The sequence below is a fragment of the Cupressus sempervirens genome, chromosome 8 (assembly GCF_028749045.1).
Source record: "Cupressus sempervirens isolate cs-2001-9-10 chromosome 8, ASM2874904v1, whole genome shotgun sequence".
NCBI classification, from domain to species: Eukaryota; Viridiplantae; Streptophyta; class Pinopsida; order Cupressales; family Cupressaceae; genus Cupressus; species Cupressus sempervirens.
The window spans coordinates 592936544-592945649 of record NC_143125.1 but is presented as its reverse complement, the minus strand read 5'-3'; positions in this window follow the sequence as shown (position 1 = coordinate 592945649).

Genomic DNA, 9106 nt, shown 5'->3' with positions numbered 1-9106 from the left:
TTATGTTTATGTATCTTGATAAATTAAGTAAAAAGGTAGGATTAACATTTTGGTTTAAAATATTTTAAATGGTTAAGAATTGAATAGGATGAGAGGAACCCTGATTTTGTTATAGATGGATGTTTTAATTTATGTGATTCCTGATACATATATATACATATGTACATGTGATTTTTGAGACTACTAATGTGTGCAATGAGTGTGCAGATATTTTAGCCGAAGAAACTGACAGAGGAACAAAACTAATCTCTATGTGTTAATTTTGGGAACCTTGTTGTTCGTAATTCAAGTATTGTATTGTGAGATGTATGTATGTATCTTTTTGTGTTCAGTGAATGTTAGTGTTTGTAACTATGTTCTTTTAGTGTCGCTTGACACTTGTGAATTGTTTGTGCTCTTTAGCGTGCTAGTTAGGGTTAGCTGTGTAACCCATGGACCTAAGTCAGTTTAAGTTAGTTAGTTAGTTTTATTTTATGTATTTAAATTTGTGTCATATTAAATGATTTAGATAGTTGTTAGTTTTAATATAGTTTTGTAATGATAATGTAGTTAGTTTTATATTAAGGTATTTTAGCTTGCTTTTAATATTATTTAGTTTAATCTAAAGGGTAGTTAGATAGTTTTATGATTTAGTTAGTTAATTTTGTTTAGTAGTTAGCATTATTTAATTATTATTTAGTTGTGTAATTAATTTTTGAAAGCTTTAAATTTCATAATTAGTTAGAATTTATTTAATTGTTAATTGATTAAATTTAAATTTAGAAGATTTTGATAGTTAATTATTATGTTAAAGTAGTCGAAATATTTAAAGTTAATAAATTATATATATATATATATATATTCTGTTTTAATTCTAGTTAATTATTTTTCTTTAAGTGACTTTTCAATATCAATTATTTTGTCAATTGATATTTGTCTAAGAGATTTATAATTGAACTTGATCTAGTTGAACTTGATTAAAATTCTTTTTTTTATAATGTTAACTTTATATGAGATGAAAGATGCTATGTAATAAATGTTAAATCTATCTTTAATTATATTGTTATAGAGGAAATTTAAATCTATTGTTTTAAGATTAATATGAAACAAAATAAACATCGATATTATTTTATTAATGAGAGCTTCAGTTTAACGATGTTTCCCCCCACAAGAGTTTTTAAACTTATGATGTATTGAAGAGAATCTTTTCTTGTAGTGTGATCGCAAACTTATCAACTTGAGCATTATAATAATTATAATTTTAAAAAAAATTGTGTGTTTTTTCCCTCGTAGTTTGGGCATGACACTCTTGAGGAGATTGAAACTATTGTTAAAGCCCTTAATAATGATAAGGCCCCTGGCCCTGACAAGTTTCCTGTTGAATTTTATAAGGCTAATATAAGCTAGATATGTAAAGATCTTCAAGAGCTATATGCTAAAGCCATATCTAATGGAACTTTGCATCATGAAATTAATAGGGGCATCATCAAGCTTCTTCCCAAGGATGGTGACAAGGTCCTTATAAAGAATTGGAGACCGATTATGCTTCTCAATGTCTCTTATAAGATTTTGTCTAAAATCTTAGCTCTCAGATTGGTGAATATTCTCCCTAAATTTATCTGTGCTACTCAGATTAGTTTTATCAAGTGTAGATATATTCTTGAGAATCTTATTACTAGTTGGGAAGCCATGGAGTGGGCTAAGTGCTCCCATCAAAATTCTGCTATGTTACTTCTTGATTTTGAGAAAGCTTATGATAGGTTTGAATGGAAGTTCATCATGATGATGCTAGAAGCCTTTGGCTTCCCCCCTTTCTTATGCAATTCTATTCAAGTGCTTCTTAATGATGTCTTTTCTCAAGTTGAGGTTAATGGTTTTGTAACACCCTGCCAAACGATCCAAAGAATTAACCTAAAGTTTCACTAAGTTTGGTAGCATTTTTTTTTATACATGAAAGTAAAACAATCTACATCATTTACATGATAGCGAAAGCAATAGCAACAATTCAAATGAAAGTAAACATGACATACATAATAGGTTACATTCTTTAAGGATCCCTTAACGTTGAATTACATCTAAATCAACTAATATTAATGAATCCATCTAATACTACATCCACATAAATTAACAATGAAAAGTCCAATGTCCTTAAATTACATTTACGATTGCTCAATCATCCACTGTACATGCTACAAGGTAGGAAAGGCTTAAAACAATATACATCTGTGTAAATTAAGTACATCATCATACTAACTCTAATCCATGATGCAATAACATAAATGAAACCACATGTCACACACGATACATCATCATCATAAAGATATAACATTCATCGTAAAAGATAACCATATATCATCAAACATAATTAACTAAGTGCACGGTTCCTCCCAACCATAAATAGTATCATTAGACCATCATGGATCCTAGCCATCCCTCCGTGTGTAACATTCCAAATCACTGAAGAGATCATCGGTATTAACATAGTAGGAATGTCACTCCTAAATCATACTACATCATATGTAGAAAGATATCTAACACACAAAATAAAGCATAAGATAAAATCATCTAAAATATGAAAATCATCAATGTGAGGGTACATGTCCACCATCATAATCCATGAAGATAGATGCCAACAAAGAATGCATCAGCCACGATGTCTCAGACGGATCTCAAATGGCAAGAGTGAAAAAGCACTACCACCCAACCGCGTGGAACCTAAATGGTCCACTCTCACCGCGCTGAGGAGATAATCTCAGGTCCCAAACAGGTTATCAAAATCACATAGCATAAATACTCTCTAAGTCCAGGAATCCTAAAAGTATACTAACTCAAAGGTTCCAATTCACAAACTGACATCTAATCCCAGAGGAACACAATGACATGTAGGAAACCTACTCTATAAGTGTGCAAGTGTCATCACATAAATCATGTAGAAGTTACCCTGGCAATTAGCTTAGGACTCCAGGGTCCCTACTGATCCTTATGAGGCCACTAGTATCCTCTCATACTGACAAGGCATACTATGGAATGCAAGGTCGCAACCAAGCATTCTCTCTACTCCCATCCTAGTCTGTACTAGCACTTGAGGCATGGGTGAGAACAAAACAATTATCTTATTAGGTTCATTTAATCCCCATTTAGTCTAAATGTTTTCACTTATTAAAACAACTTACAATGAGTTACCCTGGCAGCCACTTAGGGCCCCAACCCCCATTGCAAGCCACTTCTCAACACTACAAGTAGATAACCTACCCTAAGCTCATGGAATCATAAATCACAAAATCACCACAGTCCTATACAAGCGACTGGAAAAATACCAAAAGATAATCCATAAAAAGAGCATCAAATCTCCATGAGCACATGAAAAAGCATCCATAGATAATCATGACCACAACAGTTCTCTATTGGCAACTGAAGGTATCACTGATAATCAAAAGTATCCATTGGTTCTCAATAACCAAAATATATCTCAAAATCATAGTGATTGAAGACTCCAAAATGGTTGAGTCAAAATATGCCACAACAATGAAATCATCAAGAAATAAATCAACATTTTAGTCCCATCATGGCGACTAGAAAGTAATCCAAGGATAACTAATCGATGACTCAAAAATGGTTAAGTCAAGTGTCTCAGATACAAATAACTCAGCTTCACTCAAGCAGACTGATAAGCAATAACAATAAAAACATCTCATAGAGCATGCCATCACATTACCATGGTTGGGTTTATAAAGATTGAATTTAAAACATCATCATGACATCACAATCATAACCCCTGAGCCTCTGGTAGCAACCTAAGACCAGTCAACAATCTAGTCAACCCAAACCCAAAACAAGAAGCATAGAGAAAACACAATGTAAGCACATGTTTGAGTTTGCTAAATTTACATAGTTGAATTGAGTATGGAGGTTTCAGTTTATGTTTGCAAGTATACTTCAAGAGTATAAGATTCATCATTTGACCTACAAGTCAAACCGTTTGTTCCCTCGATAACATTATCCTTCCATTATTTAAAATTGCATTCTAAGAATAACTGAAGAATAAATATTTACTCATTAGATCATTTGACACTTAATAAAATCATTCGCTTTATTTAGCTAAGATTTCTTCCTTATCATTACTTCAACTTTTCAACATAATCAAAGGATCATTATTCGTTTAAATTATAAGAAAGCCAGTTACTAATCTTCAAATAAGAAGATTATAACTTTATTAAAATGATCAATTTAATCAATCAATTAACATAGGTACACAATCCATTCTAATAATACTTAATTAAAACTTAATTAAATATTACTAAAATTTAAGCCTTTTAATATTAATCGTTATAACAATTAAATCATCACTAATAACCATTAAAATATCTAAAGTTAACTTTGATGTAAATACTTAACAACTTCACTAAAAGAATCGATATTAGCATATCAATTAAAACTTTATTACATAACTTAATTATTAATTAAATCTAATTAACTCTAATTAATTAATTTAATTAATAAGTACATATCCATATCAATGACCCAATTAATAACTAGCCATAATTTGCAAGTTAAAGATCAACCATAATCCAATTCTCTAATATTAATAATGACTTGTTAATATTTAATAACAAGTTATATTGGAAATCTTATTAATAAATCTATAATGACCACATCCGTCATTCTTTCTAATGAATACTAATATCTCCTTAAGAAATTCGTATTATCGATAATCATTTCAATTAAACCCATTGCTTCAACTTGATTAATTAATTAAATTAAACAGCTATTACATAACTATATTACAACTCCATTAACATTTAAAATGATGCTCTAGAATTTTCACAAATTCATCTTGATTCTATTGAATCAATTTCACATTAATCTCAACAACTTTCCCATTAATTAATCCTATTAACTAAGTTGATTAATAATGTACATAGTTTCACAATCCATGACCCCTTTTCATTTTAATATTACTTAATTAAATATTATTAAAGTTTAAATCATTATAATAATTATAAATTAAAGCTTCACTAATCAACTATTATTATAACTAAAATTATTTATTAACATTTATAAATCGCCATCTCTTATGAATATTTAATATATATTAAATAGTATTTATTATATATTAAATAGTATTTATTATATATTAAATAGTATTTATTATATATTAAATAGTATTTATTATATATTAAATAGTATTTATTATACATTAAATAATATTAAATGATATGCAACTAAATTACGTACAATTTAAACTTTATATTATATATAATATTTTTATAACAAAATTTATAACATTAAAACTAAAGGCAAATTACATAAGCCGCCGGTCTCATTATATTGACGTGCGACCATTAAAATAAGCACTCCGTCGCGAGTACTCTGCATATGCAGGTACCCTGCGACCACTGCAATAAGGATAGTACTTAGTCGTGGGTACACTATGTATGCAGGTACCCTACGACCTCTTCAATACAAAGAACCGTAGGAAAGGGGGGGTACGGGGTATAACCCGCCCCTCCATAACTTATGAAATAATTTTATTTTATCCGTATTCAATAACATTTTTTATAAAACGTTTAACACACGCGATTCAAAATTTTAAAATGTTTTTCAACTACGATTAATATTTGATTTTTTTTCAATAACTATATGTATATGTATGTATATACATATATGTGTAGATTTTATATATTTAAAAAGAAATCACATATATACCTTTTAAATAACAAGGGCTTTCTAATTCTTAAGAATTTCCTTTTTAACCATCTTTCCAATTTCAAAATTTAAATCCTTGTCAATCTAATTTCACGATTTAAATTCGAACCCAAACCCGATTCAGAACTAATTTCTTTCCTAATTGGAACTAGAGTTTTCTATTGTTTTCTTCTCAACCGATTAAAATTAACATACATATCTAGATTCCAATTTCAAGGTTAAAAATTCATACATGGAGTATATTCAGACACATATAATAGACACAATGAAGCTAGGAAGAGAAAGAGTGCAAATGGAACATGCAAAAATTACGAGTGCACATGGATACTGATGCTAATTTTCTATGCCTCAGAAGATTGTAGAGAAGCTCCTCCTCTTAGAACCTTCTCCCTTCCAAAAATTCCTTCCTTCTCCAACCTTCACAATTCTTCCAAGAATCGAACCCCCTCGAGTGACTAGGAGTGCTTGTAGAAGCATATGATAATGTTGAAGCATAAGAGCTTCTTGAATGCATCTCCCCTTGTCCAAACACACTAGGGGAGCCTCTATTTAAAGGCCTCTAAGATGCATCTAGAATGTGTCTAGAAGAACTAGGAAATAAGCATGACAACCAAGCACATAACTTCCATGATAAGAAGATAGACATGATAAGGTCTCTAGAAGGTTGTAGACACCATGTGCTCAAATAATATGCTAACTCCTAAGTGTAGAAAACATGTGCATACTTAGAGTGCAAACTTTTGTGTTGTCTACATGACAACTCCCGAGAATTTGCAAACTCCTAAATATTAAAATAATGGACATTAATTAATTTAATATTCACTTTACTCTTTTTAATTTAATTTATTAATTTTAAATCTCATGCACTAACTTTAATAACTCCTCTTGTTTTATCTTAATATATTTATAGTTTAATCACATGCACACATTATGCAACCTATAATCTTTTAATAATTTTAATATCTTTTCCACTTTTACATTCATTTTCAAAACTTAATTGATAAAATATTTATTAACTTAAATAAATATTATCACATTCCAACTTTAAAATTATAACTTTTATCTTGAAATTTAATTATTTTATTTAATTAATTTCTTAATTAATTAAATAAAATAAATATTAAAATATAATATTAATTTTCCATTAAATTAAACCATTAATTAAATATTTTAATTAGGCTTAATTAATAAAAAATACACCAAAGACTCATAAAATAAAATTTGAAAAACCCATTATAGCAAAACACATACAAAATCAAACCAAAAGGGTTAATATCACAAATTACGTCATCTGGGCATTCAAAAGATACTCAACTCAGATACTTGTCCTAATTTCCAATTAGGACAAATGGCTTAAAGGGTTGGGATTTGGACTTGCGAATTTATCTCCCCTCTCTTACCATTGAGATAATGCGATAGGGTACGCTCATGCTAGCAATTCAAGGAAGTCGATACCCAGTAACTGCAACCTGTATAAAAATCATGCATGTACATACACAATATATACTAAGCTAAACAAGCAATGATAGGAAGTGGTGCATCATGTAGATCCTGACTAGCAGGTGACTACGACTCCCTTCCTTAACCACATCAGAAATGCCATACAGAAAGAAAAAAAACATGCACACCATACACATGCAAGTATGGGGTAAGTATCCATAAGAAAACACATGTGATAATTAAACCATCTAACTAATCATCATCAAGAACTGGAAATAATGTCATAATCATCATGCATACATGAAATGTAGAGTCTAAGTAATCTCATCACATATCAACTAAATCCATAACACAATATTTGATAGTCTCAAAACAATGTTGCTAACCATCAACATAAAACTAGCCCTAAAAGAGTTCAACAATGATAACAAAAATGCGACCTAGGGGTAGGCACTATAGGTTCCCCTTCCAACCCCTTTCCTCTTAGCTGATCCATTAGATAGGGTTTCCCTTTAGCCCCTGCGTTAATCATGATTGCCTCAAAAGCTCTTTTTTATATCCTCAAGGATAACTCTTTGTCTCCTGAAGTTTGTGGTTTGTATCTCCCTAATGATGATGAGCTTATTAACTATCAATTTTCTGATGATACCGTCCTGTTCTTTGAGCTTTCTAAAAGAAATTTTAAAGCCCTTCAAGTCAAGCTTGAATTATTCTACTCTATGTCAGGTGCTCATATTTCTCAATCCAAATCCATCTACCTAGGATGAGAAGAGCAACCCCCTTGCTGGTTTTCCTAGTACAATTTCAAATAGGGTGGCCCCAACAAGATTGTTAAGTATCTTGGCATCCCCTTCTCTGTGGAACCTATTCTTGAAGATATGTGGTCCTAGATTAAGGAGAAGATTGATAAAAAGCTTAATAAATGGCATAATAGAACCTTATCCCTTGCTGGAAGAATACAGGTCTGTCAAAAGATGTTGTCTTCATATAGTATCTACCACTCCTCTACTCGATTTTTCAATAATTATCAAATTTTGGAAATTTAAAAGGCTATCAGGCACTTTATTTGGTCTGATGGTAAAGGTAATAAAAAGATGCATGCTATTAAATGGGCTTGGCGTCATACTAACAAGATCCTTGGGGGGCTGGGGCTTAAGGACCTTAAAATTCAAGGTATTGCCTTATCTGCTAAATGGATCTTTCACTCCATGGAGTGTAATAGTGCTTGGAAGGTGTTGGTTAGGCATAATATTGAAAGAGGTTTTCCTAAGAAAGCTAGATCTTGGAAAAACTTCCCATTTGGTGATCTTATTGTTGGTAATTTTTCGGTCACTGTCCAAGGTTCTGTGGTTTTCAAATCTATTTGGAAAGCTTGGGACTATGTTAGGAATTTCATCAGTAACAAGGACCATTTCAATAATATTCAACTCCATGGTGAAAGATCCATTTGGTGGAACTTGCACCTAAATGGAAAACCCCTAGCCCTTTCCTTGTTCTGCCAAGTTGTGGGCTAAGAAGGGTTTAAATCAATTTATTGATTTTTTTGAGCAAGATCATCTCATTCCTTGGGATGAGCTCAAAATGAAGTATAACATCCCTAACTCTCAAAAGAAGACTTACAATATGATTGTTCAGGCCTCTGATAATCTTCCTACTATTTGTCATGTTGACTCCCGTAGGCATTTAAAATGTAAATGGCTGGATGGAGTTGTCATGGCTAATCTCAAGGCTAAAAATATTTACAGAATTATTGACCAAAATAAAGATATTATTGAGCATATTAATACTATTTGGTACTCTTCTATTGAAGTTGATGTTTGGAAGAATTATTTTGATATCATGTGGAAAAGTCATGTTGAACCTAAACTTAGATTTTTTAAATGGTTTGTTATGCTTGATAACATCCTATTAAGAGAGATTATGCTAATTCTGACATTTGTAGCTTATGCAGGCTCCCTGAAACTGGTAGACACATTTTTTT